Source organism: Pelobates fuscus, chromosome 1 (genome assembly GCF_036172605.1).
Source record: "Pelobates fuscus isolate aPelFus1 chromosome 1, aPelFus1.pri, whole genome shotgun sequence".
NCBI lineage: Eukaryota > Metazoa > Chordata > Amphibia > Anura > Pelobatidae > Pelobates > Pelobates fuscus.
In genome coordinates this window covers 326593438-326610789 of record NC_086317.1, presented here as the reverse complement: position 1 = coordinate 326610789, position 17352 = coordinate 326593438, and the positions used below count along the sequence as shown (strand labels likewise).

The following is a 17352-nucleotide window of genomic DNA, read 5'->3' as shown; positions in this document are numbered from 1 at the left end:
AGTCCAGAGAGCGCACTACTATTCAAAGCAACAGGCACACATAAGAAGCCTGGTATTTCACATATTAATAGCGGCCAACCTCTTAATAGCCAGAAGTTGGAAACAAACACAAGTTCCGGAAAGGAGCAACTTGGTAAAACAGATATCCATAAACCTTGTATACGAAACAGCCACAAATCAACAAACACAAGTGGCGAAACACATGGTGGAAGCAAGGCAGATATGGGAAAACTATAACAAATGGGAGGGGGATAGGGACAAGCTGCAGGAACAGAGGGAATAAAGAGCAGCATGAAGGAAGCTAGATAGAGAGACTGACAGCCCTTAGTCAGAATAGCAAAAAAAAAAAATCACTAAAGACACAAGGAAACCAAGTTTAGCCTCGATGACAAGGCCTGAGGAGACAAAACAAAAGGATGTAAAAAAAAAAAAATCACGGACAACACCCAGAAGCAAAGTGGAACAGTTGCCCACATTGTACATAGTTGGAAGACACTACACCCTAACCCTCCCACAACGAAAATTCACCAAGACAGGACCCGACTGATCATACACTGGTACAGATAAACACAATCACGCACAAGGTGACAAATATACCGACGACACATACGGGTCAGACGGCTGAAGGAAACAATGTGTTAAAAATATAGAATTGTTGTTGTAGTTGATACCCAAGTCAATGTGTGAAAATACCGTACCAGAATTCCCCACCCCTTTTTATTTTCTGTACCCCATTCATACTTTACAAAAAAAAAAAAATTGTCAAATTGGAAAAAAAAATACATGTAGGCACACAAAAAAAAAATTGTTTAAAGTGTAAGTGGATGATCAAAAGCGAAGTCTGAATTACTTTTCATATGGGAGGAGGTGGCTGGCACACCAATAAGGCAGCACAGGTAGTCATCTTAGGTCGCACCGAACCGGGTGGTACAAAGACTGGGTGACTGGCAAGAGGGGAGTGCACAGCTCTCTCCTCTGGCTAGTCATCAATGTAGCATGACTATAGTAGAGGATCTTCTGTATCCTCTATCACGTCTGACAGGAAGCTGTCTGCTAAAAGCAACAAGCAGCTTCCTGTCAGACAAAATAGAAGAAACAGAAGATCCTCTACTATGGTCATGCTGCATGGATGTAGCAGGCACAGCAGGGGGGAGGGTAGAAGAGGCCACTAAGGGATGGGGGGGGGAGAAAAAGGCACACAAAATGGACTGATGAAATAGAAAAGAGATGCAGGGAGGAGAAAGAGACAAGGTACTGGGGGATACAGACAAAAAGAGGGGCTGGGGGTACAATGAGACACACAAAGGAAGTACGAGTACACATGAATGGGCTGCAGGAAGAAAGGAGTTGGACTAAGAGACCCACAAGAGGGTGTAAGACACACAAAGGGGAAAAAGGAGGATAAATACACCAAAGGGGACTGTAAGACACATAAAAGAGATAAGATATACAAAAATAGGGTAAGAAATCAAAAAGGGGGATTAAAAGACACACCGGTGAAGATGCATTTTCTTTTAGAGGGTGGCAGCAAAATGCATCTTTGCCTGTGTAGTCAAAAATCCTTGGCCCGGAGTATAAAGAGAAAACTATAGGGTATGAGAATAGAGCCCTGGGGGATTCCAACTGAGATGATCAGGGGAGTAGGTGTTATTAGAAAAGGCGACACTGAATGAATGTTGAGAGAGATAGTGCCAAAGAGACAGAGGGCGTGAGGAGTTAAAAGAAAGAGAGCACAATCAACAGTGTCAAAGGCAACAGAGAGGTCTAGAAGAATTAGCATGGAATAGTGGCATTTGGATTTAGCTGTGATAAGATTGTTAGTTTCTCTAGTCAGTAGAATGAAGGGGGGAAGAATATAGATTGAAGAGGTTCTCAGAGAGAGTTGTAGTTAAGAAAGCATATCAAATGGGTAAAAACAAGTTGCTTAAGAAGCTTTGAAGAGAAAAGGAGTAGAGATATGGGACAGTAGATAAAAAGGGAAGATGGGCCAAGATATGGCTTTTTTAGGATGGGTACAACAGTATCATGTTTAAGGGGTACCGGGATAATGCCAGAAAAGAGAACAGTTGAAGATATGCATGAAGGATGGCACAAGCCAAGGGGAGAGAGAGATCTGATAAGGTGAGAAGAAATGGGATCAAACTTATGTGGTACAATAACATGCAATAGCAATATCAGTAAAATAGCATGCAAAACTCTCAGCTGAAAGGTTAGTAAATTATCAAAGAGACTCATCGGATTCTGAGAGTACATACTAATGAGAGAAAAAGTATAATTGCTTATCAAGGGTGAGGGCTGTGCTGTATGAGTGTAAAATTAATTTGTAATTGAGAAAGTTTGACAAGAAGTGCGTTAAGTTGGATGGGAGGATCTTTGTAGATAGCGGGTTGACCCAGTGTGCTACGGTTGAAGACACATTCCCCCCCATTGTAAGTTTATGTTTGGAGTTTGACTGTAGTGTCCAAGGCAGAGTTGAGGGCAATATTGCACAAGTAGATGCATACTCTGGCTTAATGCACAGCCAGCCGCTTCCTGGCGTACCCCCTGCTTGTGTTGTGCATACCCCAAGGGGTACCCACACCATAGGTTGAGAACCTGTGAAAGACAGAATACAATGTACACACTCAAATTTAAACTAGCTTCAAAACAAACAAATTATAAAGATATTTTAAAAACTCCTGATTTAGGCAATAATAAGTGTAGTTAATAGTAAGCATGCTACAATAGCAATGTACCCTATTTTGACAGGTCCTATTTTAACAACCTAATGCAGCACGTCTTGTTTATATGTTTATCAGTTCGAACATTTGTTTGTATAGCTTTGAAATATTTTCCCAATTCCTGTTTACATCAAACTAAAACCATTTTCACATCTGAAATCAATGTATTTTTCACATATAATGAAAGCCATTTCATATACAGCTGACATTTGTACTTAACTGCTAACAATAATAGCAATAAATCAAAAATATTTTAAATATTTATAAAAATGTATAGCACTTTATGAAGACTTAAGGATTTCAAGTATAATACATTCTCTATAAGCTCAAATGTATAATCTACACACATGCAAAAATATTAAATTTTTTGTTTGTTTGTTTTTGTTGTAAGAGAGTACAAGTGTTGGCATAAAACTCGAGTATCTGTAATATCAACAGTGTGAAGCCTCATTCAAACAAGTATTTGACTTGGCAGAAAGAGACAATGTAACTCCAGGGTGTCCCACTACCGCTTTAGTCAGACTACTAATTTCTGCCAGCTGTTATATTTCAACAACATCTGGAGAGCTGCGGTGGGACACAAAAGCTGTAGATGTGAGCATACGATAATATGTTAATTTGTGATAAGATTTCACAAACTCCTTAATGTGGATAAAAGCTTCTTCATCTAATTACATTATCATCTTTCTTTAAAATGTAACTAACCTTTGGAGAGCTTTCTCTTTGGTCATTTTGTCAGTTTTCTGGTTTATCAAATTTTTATGTGGAGGTTTATCAAAGTATTCTGCGGTGCAACAAATGTAAACGGGCCTGGCCCCACCGTGGACCCTTCTGTTTCCTACCTTTTAGGTGCAGGAAAGTGACTTCCCTGGGGTCCTGTGGCCCCATCCCCGTCCCCATCAACCTGTGCCACTGGATCACAGGAAAGTCACTTTCCTGCACCTAAAAGGTAGGAAACATAAGGGTGACTAAAACATTTTGATTGTGTGTAAGTTTGTGTATCTGTGTCTGTATGTGTGTCTGTATGTGTATCTGTGTCTGAATCTGTGTCTGTATGTATGTGTGTCTGTATGTTTGTGTATGTGTATCTGTTTGTGTATCTGCATGTTGTCTGTATGTGTATCTGTTTGTCTGTGTATCTGTATGTCAGTGTGTGCCCTTATGTATATGTATGTTTATCACTGTTTGTACAGTATCTGTATGAGTGTCAGTCTGTGTATCTGAATGTGTGTTTATATGTGTATCTGTCTGTATAAGTGTCTGTGTATTCACATGTGTGTCAGTGTGTTTCTGTGTATCGTTATGTGCCTCAGTGTTTGTATCTGTAGGAGTGTCATTCTGTGTATCTGAATGTATGTCATCCTGTGTATCTGTATCTGCATGTGTGCCTGTGTGTATATATGTGTCTGTGTCTGTGTATCTGTATGTGTGCTAGTTTATGCGTCTATGTATTTGCATTTGTGTCAGCGTGAGTATCTGTATGTCTGAATCTATATGTGTATCTGTGTATGTATCTGTATGTGTTATATGGTGTGTATCTGCATGTATGTCAGTGTGTGTTTGTCTGTTTATGTGCATGTTTGTCAGTGTATGCACCTGTGTGTCTGTATAACTGTTACTCCTTTGTATGTATCTGTATGTGTTATATGGTGTGTATCTGCATGTATGTCAGTGTGTGTTTGTCTGTTTATGTGCATGTTTGTCAGCGTATGCACCTGTGTGTCTGTGTAACTGTTACTCCACCACACACACTGTCATCTCCCTTCACCCTCCCACACTCACAATAACTCCCACAATTCTGTAATTTACCCATGCCATAATCCCCACCCATACAAAACCTATTACAATCACCTTCTCTAGCACTGTCACACAAACCCTCCCTCCCAGTCCTGTCACACTCATTTACATCAATCTGTCACACATGCCCCCTTTCACTCTACCACACTCACCCTATCACATTAACCCTTCCAATTCTGTCATACTCATCCGCCATAACTATGCCAAACTCACCCTGTGGGTGGTGAATTAGGGGGTGGGGGTGCTCCTACTGCTATATTTCCACTAGGGTCCCGTGGTATCTAGTTACCATTTTTTGGGTGACAAACATGATGTGCGATAGTGAGTCATAAGATGGGTCATTTACACATACGCACACACTGACACATATACATGCACCCCTGCAATCACACTCAGACTACAAATATATTCGTACAATCACATACACACGGCTCAAACTTACGCCTGTCTAAATTCACAAAAAAAAAAATCAATACATATCTATCCCTGTATCAATACAGAAAATATCCACTCTAATATACAATGGCATTCATCCACAAAAACTTCCCTATACTAAACTGCCCTCAACTAAAATACATCCTGCTTTGACATATACACACCCCTACATTCACACTTCAAATTTCCATACAAATGCACTCCTGCATTTACATACATCTGTTCTACTCATTCATAGAACAATGTATTAACACATTTCGCTACATGTAAGTAAGCCTCTGCATTGTATACTCTCTGGCACTACACAAACTATACTTTAGGATTTACACACATCATCTTTAAATACACATAAACTGCTACTTTGGTACACAGAATGATAATATGAAATTAAATACAATTTTTTTTTTTTTTTTTAAATGTATTCCTCCATTCATACACTCAATTGCATACTTAGAGTCACACTCTAACGCTCTGCACATATTAATATTCATACTGGCACTATGTGCACACAGAGGGGCTGGAGGGACAGATACACAGAGGGTCTGGGAAGGACAAAAGACACACAGAGGGGCTGGGGTGGAGAAAAGAGACACACAGAGGGGCTGGGAGCAGAAAGAGACACACAAAGCAGTGTTAATTTTGTTGACTAACAATTTTAGTCAAATTGTAGTTGACTAATTATTTTGAGATTTAGTCGACTAAAACTAGACTAAAACAATTCAGATGACTAAAATACAACTAAAAATAAAACATCATATTAGTCAAAAGACTATGACTAAACCTACATTGAAATTTGCCGCCAAAATTAACACTGCACACAGGGGCTGTGAAAGTGTCAAAAGAGACAGACCAGCGCTTGGGAGAAAGACACCTGGATGGGCTTGAAGGACACAAAGAGACACAGACAGGCTAGTGAAGGGGCAAAAGAGACAGATAGAGGCTTTAACTAAACCCAATAGATTTTAGTCTTGTCGACTAAAGTCTACTGGAGATTGATTCAACTAAAATGTTCTGGATATTTAGTCGACAAAAATGTACTGGAGATGTAGTTGATTAAAACTGGATTAAAACTAAAACAATTTAGATGACTAAAATACGACTAAAACTAAAATGGCTTTCTAGTCAAAAAACTATGACTAAATCTAACTTGAAATTTGTCGCCAAAATTAACACTGACACAGAGGGGCTGAGGAAGAGGAAAAAGTGAGACACAAAGGAGTTTGGGTAGAAAGAGAAACACAAAATTGGCAAATTTAAATTTTTGAGGGTGGGAGGGTGCAAGTAGCTGGTTTTACCTAGGGCACTTAAAGGACCATTATAGTGCCAGGAAAACATACTCGCCGGGCTCTAGGGGGAGGAAGGGGTTAAACTTACCTCTTTCTCCAGCGCCAGGCAGGGAGCTCTCCTCCTCCTCTCTTCATCCTCGGCTGAATGCGCATGTGCAGCAAGAGCCGCGCGCGCATTCAGCCAGTCTCATAGGAAAGCATTTACAATGCTTTCCTATGGACGCTGGCGTCTTCTCACTGTGATTTTCACAGTGAGAAGCACGCAAGCGCCTCAAGCGGACGCAAGCGCCTCTAGCGGCTGTCAATGAGACAGCCACTAGAGGCTGGATTAACCCTAATATAAACATAGCAATTTCTCTGAAACTGCTATGTTTATAGAAAAAAGGGTTAAACTTACCTCTTTCTCAAGCGCCAGGTGGGGAGCTCTCCTCCTCCTCTCCTCCTCCTCGGCTGAATGTGCATGCGAGGCAAGAGCCGCACGCGCATTCAGCCAGTCTCATAGGAAAGCATTTACAATGCTTTCCTATGGACGCTGACGTCTTCTCACTGTGGTTTTCACAGTGAGAAGCACGCAAGCGCCCCTAGTGGCTGTCAATGAGACAGCCAGTAGAGGCTGGGTTAACCCATATATAAACAAACTGCTATGTTTATAGAAAAAAGGGTTAAACCTAGCTGGACCAGGCACCCAGACCACTTCATTAAGCTGAAGTGGTCTGGGTGCCTATAGTGGTCCTTTAATTGTCTTTCACCAGCACTGATTGAGTCTGTCCCTTCCCATCACTCTGATCAGACTGTGGATAGGTCCCTACTGCTACAGATGAAACCTCTGTCTCTCCCTTATTTGTACTCCATACAGAACCTGTGGAGCTGGCTGGGTCTGGCACAGAATAATGCTCACTCACACTTTGCCCTCCCTTACAGACATGCTGTCCCTCCTAATTTTAATACAGTTTATTGGAAACACCTGCTTAAGGATAATATATATTGGCCCAGAAGGCTTTTCTTGTTGTTGGTGTGTCTGTGCAATCCATCTACCCACTGACATGGCACAGGGATCCAGTTTCGAGGTTAGCAACTACTGAATTAGATAGTCAGCAGATTAGAGCGTTAAATGACCGTCACAGTCCATAATGAATGCGGCAGCGAGGCTCATCTTCCTGTCCGCCCAGACCTCCCATGACTCACCCTTCTGTCAGTCCCTACATTGGCTTCCTATAAAATATAGAGCTCAATTTAAAATTCTGGTTCTTGCTTTCAAATCTCTACATAATGCTGCTCCCACCTATCTATCCTCCCTTATACACAAGTATGTCCCATCTAGGCCCTAACGATCTGCTGAAGACTTACGTCTATCTTCTGTCCGTACTCTCACCTCTGATGCTCGCCTTCAAGATTTCTCGAGGGCTGCACCATTCCTGTTGAACTCGCTTCCCTCCTCCGTTAGATGCTCACCCAGTCTCCACTCATTCAAAAAATCATTAAAAACCCACTTCTTCATAAAAGAGTATCAATTAAACTGTTAATAGCTCCTGACTGATTCCTCTTCTGCAACTGTCACTAGTCTAATACTATCCTTACCTTTTTGTGTCATTTTACCCCACTCCCTCTAGCATGTAAGCTCATTGAGCAGGGCCCTCAACCCCTCTGTTCCTGTGTGTCCAATTTGTCTGGTTATAACTACATGTCTGTTCGTCCACCCATTGTAAAGCGCTGCGGAATTTGATGGCGCTATATAAATACCATAATAATAATAATAATAATAAATGCAGGAGACGGGCTGCTGAGCCATGGTATTTCTGTCAAAATGGAAAGAACAAGAATATGTAATGTATTAGTTTAATGGGACAAGTCCACAAACAGAGAGAGAGAAACAAGTGGCAGTTGACATAGAATTCCTACAGGGCTATTTACTAAAGAGAGCATTTAAAGTGAACTTTTAAGTGAATTTCTAATTTAAGGTTAAACTGAAAGCATAGGTGACAGAGAATTTTTGGGGTTTGGCTAATTTGATCTTAATTATTACTTAAATATAACTTAAAGTGAATAACCCTGTAAGGCAAAGAATAGCAAGCTGGAAAAGAGCTGATTTTTGCCTAAAATGTACAAATCACTTCATAATTTCCAGAGTGAATACACTTCATTGTGCAAAAGGCCTTTGCATTTCGATCTTTAAAGACAAGTTTTATGAACTGAACATTTTGCAACATGTACTGGGACAGATTAAAAGGCTGTATCTCACTGCTCTGATCTAGTCTGATTGCTATCTGGACAATATAAACCATTGAAAGGAGATGATTCATGTCAATTTCTGTAACTTGTCTGAAGAGCAGCCTTTGATGGTCTTATAAAAACAGCACTCTGAATTCAATTAGCCAATAAATATTACCTTCTTGTCTCTTTATTTCACAATGTTGCTACTTTACTTTGACAAGCAATGCTTGTCTTTTACAATGCAATTTTTTACAATATATTATTGGAATGCACAATGAACTGGTAATATTAATAATATTAAAAAATAAAAGAAAGGAATACATTACTTGCCACTTGATAGGCAGAAAGAACTATAGTAGTACAGAACTCGAAAGATGTCACAAGACATTCACAAACAAGTATAGACATTCCTAAACATGTCACATGTTACAAAGCTAGTAGAATAGACAATATCATATCAAATTATACATTCTAATTTTATATTATTATTATTATTATTATTATTAGTATTATTATTATTATTATTATTATTATTTGTTAAAGCTGAATAGAAGATCCGTTACAGAAGAGTTCAATGCTCCATCTATTTCTCATTTGAAGCCTTGACTTCAAACTGAGAAGTAGCCTAGTATTCTTTCTTTTTTTTAATTATTAAGTAAGATACAGATTTAAGTGTACAGTGATTAAACCTTTAATAATAATAATAGGGGGTCAGTGGGAGAGTGGTCATCTGAATTGGTTGGGTAAATTAATTTAGGAGAAATACAATATGTTCTGACTAAGTGTAGAAGGTATGTAAATGTAGAAAAACTAAAGGTTGAATGTGTGCAGGTAGGTATTTAGAGAAAAAAGATGGGCATATAACAATTGCTAGAATGTCATCACTTTATAACAGACAAAAATACAAAACAGCCATAGAATGAACTGTAAAGGTCCATTAAGTTCAGGATGTCCCATAGAAAACATAATAACTCAGAGTAAAAGAAGAACATATTTGTAATCTCAATGAATATAATATAGAAACATAGAATGTGACGGCAAATAAGAACCATTCGGCCCATCTAGTCTGCCCAATTTTCTAAATACTTTCCTTAGTCCCTGGTCTTATCTTACAGCTATCTTACAAATATCCCGCGCATGCTTAAACTCCTTCACTGTGTTAACCTCTACCACTTCAGCTGGAAGTAGTGCATCCACTACCCTCTCAGTAAAGTAATACTTCCTGATATTATTTTTAAACCTTTGCATTTTTTTTAAATATAGTCTCCTCCTTTACTGTGTTGATTCCCTTTATGTATTTAAATGTTTCTATCATATCCCCCGTCTCATGTTAACTTTAACCTTTAACCTTTCCTGGTAAGTTTTATCCTGCAATCCATGAACCAGTTTAGTAGCCCTTCTCTGAACTCAGTATCAATATCTTTCTGGAGATACAGTCTCCAGTACTGTGCACAATACTCCAAGTGAGGTCTCACCAGTGTTCTGTACAATGGCATGAGCACTTCCCTCTTTCTACTGCTAATGCCTCTCTCTATACAACCAAGCATTCTGCTAGCATTTCCTGCTGCTCTATTACATTGTCTGCCTACCTTTAAGTCATCAGAAATAATCACCCCTAAATCCCTTTCCTCAGATGTTGAGGTTAGGACTCTATCAAATATTCTGTACTCTGCCCTTGGGTTTTTACATCCAAGATGCATTATCTTGCGCTCATCGACATTTAATGTCAGCTGCCACAACTCTGACAATTTTTCTAGTTTACCTAAATCATTTGCCATTATCCCTTATCCCTGTCACGGTTCTCACAGTACCATACAGATGGCCAGGTGTGTCACGGTTCTCACAGTGCCATACAGATGGCCAGGCGTAGCCACCCCAGAAGTGCCCAACGGGATCTGCCTTTCAGCCACAGCAGTTTCTATTCTTTGGTGTAGTTCTAGCCCTGTTCTACCTGCAGCATGGGGGGCTGGATTTCTTCTGTGGTCATTGCCTGTGCTTGACCTGAGACAGATCAGTCATCAGCTGGGTATATAAGCACTGCCTCACCCTGGGAACTTTATCAAGTCTTTGATCCTGTTGTATGTGTTTAGTTCCTGTGTTCTTGTCTCTTATACTCCATATTGACCCCGGCTTCTGTCTTAGTTTATTCTGACCTCTGGCATCCCTTGACTTCGGCTACACTTTGTTTATCCTGACCTCTGGCATCCTTTGACTTTGGCTGTCCCTCAATTATACTGCTGTTTGTGTCCTTGTCGGTACTGCATTGGAATCACCTTTCCTGCACAGACCCTGTGCACAGATTCACAGTCCAAGTGGCTTCTTACCTGGTCACCTTGGACTGTGTCTATCTGTAAGGGTGAGCAAACATATCTGCGCTACAAACTCCAACCTTAAAAATATACCCATTTTTATATACCCATTTTGTTGTTACCTATTCATTGTGATCATGATCATTTGGTCTGGTTTTTACTGTTATTTATTACTGTATTTTAGTTCCTAGAGCAGCCCTTACCCCCTTTTACAAACGCCAACCTCAGTTAAGAACTCTGACAATCCCTCCTGGAACATCAAACCTGTTACATATCTTAGTATCATCAGCAAAAAGACATACCTTACCATCAAGACCTTCAATATCACTAATAAAAATAGAATGGGTCCAAGTACAGATCCCTGAGGTACCCCACTGATGACAAGACCATGCTTCAAATATACTCCATTGCAGGGTTTTCACCCCTTCAGTAACTGGGGATTGGTGGGTGGGAGGGAGAGGGACCCTCCAGTGCCAGGAAAACGGATCGTTTTCCTGGCACTGGAGTTTCCCTTTAAGGGTAGTGGGAGTTGGCACCCAGACCACTCCAATGGGCAGAAGTGGTCTGGGTCCCTGGAGTGTCCCTTTAAAGATTGCAGTTTATTGATAAGCCTTCTATGTGCAACAGTGTCAAAAGCCTTACCGAAATTTGTTTTTTACTATTTTGGCCACATCTGCAGAGTACCACAGTGGTTTCTTAAATGTTTTGCTTTTACTGACAAGCCTAATGAAATTTTCTGTTGCCTTCAGCAGTGCAACTTTTAAATAATCCCATTTTTCTCGGACTCCATTTAAACTTATCCAGTCTGATAATGACTCCTTTACACATATTCTAATTTTAGAAAAGTCTGTTTTGTTTTTGTGTGGTTTGACTCACTATTCTTATATTAAACCACACTGACTGATGATCACTGGATCCTAAACTTTCTCCTACAGTAATATCTGATACCAAATCTCCATTTGTTAACACTAAATCTAGTATTGCCTCTTTACGAGTTGGCTTTATAGACAACGAGTTGGCTTTAGAGACTATCTCTTTAGGAAGTTAAGAATATGTGTGCTCCAGACGCAAGCAGCCATTTTAGTTTTCCAGATCACATCGGGAAGATTAAAGTCACCCATGATGATAACTACCCCCTTCATTGTCATTTTAGCTATTTCCTCAACTAGTAGATTATCTAACGCTTCTATTTGTACTGAGGGCCTATAAATCACACCTACACAAGTTACTGTGTGATTACCAAATTCTAACGTAACCCAAACAAACTCTATGTTTGCCTCACTAACTTTTATTGGGCTAGATTTTATGCTATCCTTCACATACAAGGCCACCCCTCCCCCTTTCTTGCCTTCCCTGTCTATATATAGAGTATTGCTATGTCCCAGTCATTTTTCTCATTATACCATGTCTCAGTAACAGTGACTAAATCTACATTATCAGTTGCCATTATTGCCACAAGTTTATGGATTTTATTCCCTACACTGCAAGCATTTGTAGACATGACTCTAAGCTTATCATTTTTAATACACTTGCTACACCTTCTGTTGTTGTTTTTTTTTGGGGGGGGGCAATTGGATTGATGTTTTATCATCCTTAATATGTTCACTGCTTGCCAATCATCTGAGATACTTCTGAATTTTAACGAATTACAGGAAAAGCGCTCTCCTAATAAAGTAAACTAGCTGATATGCAATTAAATTGGATAAATGTCTTAAACATTAGTCAGCTATTTGTTATAGTCTACTGACATACTAGCAAGTATGTGAATATAACATGTTCTTTAGTTAAGTGATTTGGACCATGTTACAAGTTTGTGTTGGCTGCAGATGCAGCACATTGGATTTATAGTGAAATAGTACAAACAGGCAGATTACATTTTGAGTATGTTTACATCCAAATTTGCGTCATTGTTAGCTACTCATTTGTTTATATATATATATATATATATGAGAGAATTGATTTGGAGAGAATGGGAATAATGGAACAGAAGGGAGTACTGAGATATATGGTCATATTTGGTGTCAAATTCAATAATAACATGGTAATATCTGAGAAAAGACAGATCTGGAGGTAAAATAATTGTGATAAAATAGGAGAATAATGCTAAATATGTATGTGGGGAAAAGAAAAAAAATGTTCAGTACTAAACTGTTCAATCGCACACTTTCTAATGCATGCCAATGAGAATTCTTTACTCAGGTGTACTGAGCTATTGCCGCCTCTTAAATTTAACTTCAATGAGCCAACCAAACCAGGAAGCAGGGCCAGATTAAGAGCCCATTGGGCCTCATGCTGACAATTATGATGGGCCTAATTATAGAATCGTATCGACAGAAAACACTAAAACAGTTATACCTCTTATCATTTGCTCTTGCGTACCCCCTCACCCAACAACCTCAGCCTAACCCCCCTCAACTCAGGAGGGACCTTAATTCTCTTGATCTCCAACAGTTGTCAGCTGACATTAATTCACGACTGTTGTCCATCCCTTCCCTCTCCTGTCCTTCACTGGCCATCTCCATATATAACTCTACTCTTACATCTGCCTTGAACACTGCAGCGCCACTCCAAACAAGCACCTCGAGGAGGACCCGCCCCCAACCATGGCATACTAAATCAACGCGCTACCTGCAAAGATGCTCCCATTGTGCTGAACGCTCCTGGAGGAAGTCTCGTACCCAATCAGACTTTCTCCATTATAGATTCATATTGTGTTCATACAGTGCAGCCCTTGCCCTTGCCAAACAGTCCTATTTTTCCTCTCTCATTAGTTCATGTTCCCACAACCCCAGGCGTCTCTTTGACACCTTTAATTCTCTTCTTCGCCCTGCTGTGGCCACCCCCAAAACTAACCTTACTTCTGATAACTTTGCATGTTACTTCACTGACAAGATTGAACAGCTAAGGAAAGAATTCTCCCCTCCTTGCCTTTCTGTTTCTCAATCACACATAGATCATGCCTTTCCTACCCTTCAGACATTCTCCCCAGCTACTGACCAAGAGGTGGCTGCTCTTCTTTGCTCCTCTCGCCCCACCACTTGCCCGCTCGATCCTGTCCCATCTCACCTTATCAGATCTCTCTCCACTTGTCTCGTGCCTTCTCTAACACACATCTTCAACTGCTCGCTCTCTTCTGGCATCGTCCCTGCTGACCTTAAACATGCCACTGTAGTACCTATACTAAAAAAGCCATCCCTCAACCTATCCACCCTCTCTAACTACCGTCCCATATCCCTGCTCCCTTTTTCCTCAAAGCTTCTGGAAAGACTTGTCTTTACCCGTGTGTCTCATTTCCTCAATTCCAACTCTCTCCTTGACCCCCTTCAATCTGGCTTCCGCCCTCTCCACTCTACAGAGACTGCCCTTATCAAAGTCACTAACGACCTAATCGCAGCTAAATCCAAAGGCCACTACTCCATACTAATTCTTCTTGACCTCTCAGCGGCCTTTGACACCGTTGATCATGCTCTCCTTCTTCCAACTCTTCAATCGCTTGGTCTCTGTGACTCTGTCCTCTCGTGGTTTTCCTCTTATCTCTCCCAACGCTCATTCAGTGTCTCCTTTTCTAATGATACCTCCTCCCCTCGCCCTGTCCTGGTTGGAGTCCCCCAAGGCTCCGTCCTTGGTCCCCTTCTATTTTCTCTTTATACTGCCTCTCTTGGCAAACTTATTACCTCTTTTGGATTCCACTACCACCTGTACGCTGATGACACCCAGCTATATCTCTCCTCCCCGGACCTCTCCCCTGCCGTCCTGCAACGTGTCACTGCTTGCCTTTCTTCCATCTCTGACTGGATGTCCTCCCGCTTTCTGAAACTCAATCTCTCAAAAACTGAGCTCCTTGTCTTTCCTCCTCCTAATACTGATCCTCCTCTTTCGCTCTCCCTTCAAGTTTGTGGTACCAACATCAGTCCATCCTTGCAAGCGCGCTGTCTTGGCGTCATACTTGACTCTGGTCTCACCTTTGAGCCTCACATCCAGCATGTTGCCAAATCCTGCAGATTCCATCTTAAAAACATAGCCCGCATCCGCCCCTTTCTTGCACCAGATACTACCAAGGAGCTTGTCCATGCTCTAGTAATTTCCCGCATGGATTACTGTAACCCTCTCCTGATTGGTCTTCCCAAAAGCCGTACTGCACCCCTACAGTCCGTAATGAACGCTGCTGCTAGACTGATTTTCCTCTCTAGTCGTTTCTCTCACACCTCACCCCTCTGCCAGTCCTTACATTGGCTTCCTGTATGCTATAGGAGTCAATTCAAGGTACTAACTCACACCTATAAAGCACTGAACAACTCTAGCCCCTCTTATATCTCCTCACAGATCTATAGGTATGTCCCTTCTCGGTCTCTCCGCTCTGCCCGTGACCACCTCCTGTCCGTTGTCCGCACTCGTACGGCCAACTCGCACTTGCAGGACTTCTCGCGGGCGGCTCCCTTCCTATGGAATAGCCTGCCTACCGCCATCAGACTCTCCCCTAGTCTTGCATCTTTTAAGAAGTGCCTTAAAACCCATCTCTTTAGGAAAGCTTATGGCCTCCAAGACTAACCAATACCTCACATACCTGTCTCTTGCCCTCTCCTAAAGGGCAGTCCACCTTATTTGATTGCAAATTCCTGTCCTAATGTGCTTTACACCCCACCTCCTATAGAATGTAAGCTCGATCGAGCAGGGTCCTCTTCAACCTATTGTTCCTGTAAGTTTATTTGTAATTGTCCTATTTATAGTTAAATCCCCTCTCATAATATTGTAAAGCGCTACGGAATCTGTTGGCGCTATATAAATTGCAATAATAATAATAATAATAATACCTCCCAATCATCATGTATCTGGTGGAGATGCTGCTGGAAGCAGTCTCACAGGATATAGCTATCAGAAAACACATACCCTATGCTAATCTCTCGCATTCATCTTTCAAGTAAATACATACCCCCTAACAGCAGTATCTGGTGAAGCAGGATTTCCTTGGGCGGGGTAAAAGGGTGGGCACTGATGCAAACCACGTAACCAAAACTGCCCAGAGGGGAAAACAGGCCCAAAAAAATCTGCCCGAGGAATTAGGTCACCTTGGCATGAATAGAAGTCAGTACAGACTGCCTGCCAATGATGCAGGCTGGCCAACTAAAGGCATGTTGGGCCTGTCTCCTAGCATTCACTAGTCCATTCCTCTCCTAACCCTTATTAGTAGGCAGAAGCTCCTTTTACACAGTCTGGGACAGAGAAAGGTGTATGTTGTGAATTTTGTGGAAAGGGAACATGCCACAGAGTTAGACTGAAGCAGCAAGAGCATTTGCATAGTACGCAAAGTCAGCTTTACCTTAACTAATTTCATTGTCAACCAGTCCACACAAGTTTTGTTTCCCTACATCCACATGTGAAGAGTAGTAAAAAAAAAAAAAAAAGCTCCATCAGCCCCTATGTTAATCCGGCCAGCCAGGAAGTAACATGACATGTTGTGTGCAAGTCAGGGGAGTGTAACCAGGTTGATTTATAAGAGTGGCAATTTCTATTATTTTGTAAAATGAAAAAGTGGACAAACCCTTCATAACCCTTCACCTACATAAAGCACAACAGCAAGCTAAAGTGTTTTAGGGGCCTGGGGCCATCATTATCAATCAGCTATGTTAAACACTGCAGTTGCTGATTTATTTTATTTTATTTTTAATCAAATTAATGTGAACAGTTCTCTTCTACATACAGATTTTTGGAAAACATATTATTTTCAAATCCCAGCCTCCCCACAATGTCAGCTCCTCAATGGAACATATTAGGCTACTTGTTTCCCCTCTCCTCTATCTGACTGTATCAAGTTAAAGCACTTGAATCATTTGATTTTCACTGGCAAACAAATAAAGCTTTGAGGTTTTAGTACAATCCCTCCTCTCACTAGAATGCTTTGAACAAGTGCACACAATACTGCCCTCCCAATGTCAAGTATTATAATGGTGCCCAGCGTATGAAGCAAGAAAGCCCTCAGAATCTGATAATACTTTTAGATATGTTATTGAGATAATAGGAGAGGATAAACGTAGCTTTAGATTTAAAGCTGTTAGAATTATAAGTTCATTCTGCTACAAAGATCTTTATTGAAATACATTTTGTATGTTAGACTCGTGTTTATAATTTTATTTAAAACATTACACTTTTTATCTCTTGGAGTACATTGTTGTTGAATGCATGAAATAGTATGATTTAAATGTAAAGTAAAATAGCAATAGACAGCGATAACAAATAAGCAATAAAGCAAATGATAGCCTAACCTTACCTGAAAAGGGGGAGAGAGTATTATATGTAAAACTACACTACATTGTGCAGTGTTGCTATGACACAGTTATGGAGTCTGCAGTGAGGTTCTGAGAATATTATCCATTAGAAGTAGATATCCAATAGATTATAAATCATGACATGTTGGTGGTAACCTACCGACAATAAGGTAAAAATATATACTGAAACTGGCATATAATAAATCTTAAGAAATGATGGTCAGGTAAACTACTCACTAGCATTGTGTAATTTCTAGAATACATATTTTTCAGATTTTTTTAACTTAATATATGCCCTCTGGCTTGTATCAAGTGAGGCATCTGGCACATG

General features: G+C 40.5%; 1 protein-coding gene across 1 annotated transcript in view; it reads left to right on the top strand.

Annotated features, from left to right (window-relative positions):
• The window catches only part of COL4A2 (collagen type IV alpha 2 chain), a 220372-nt gene that overhangs the window by 79016 nt on the left and 124004 nt on the right, over positions 1-17352 (top strand). The gene's annotated exons all lie outside the window — the stretch shown is intronic.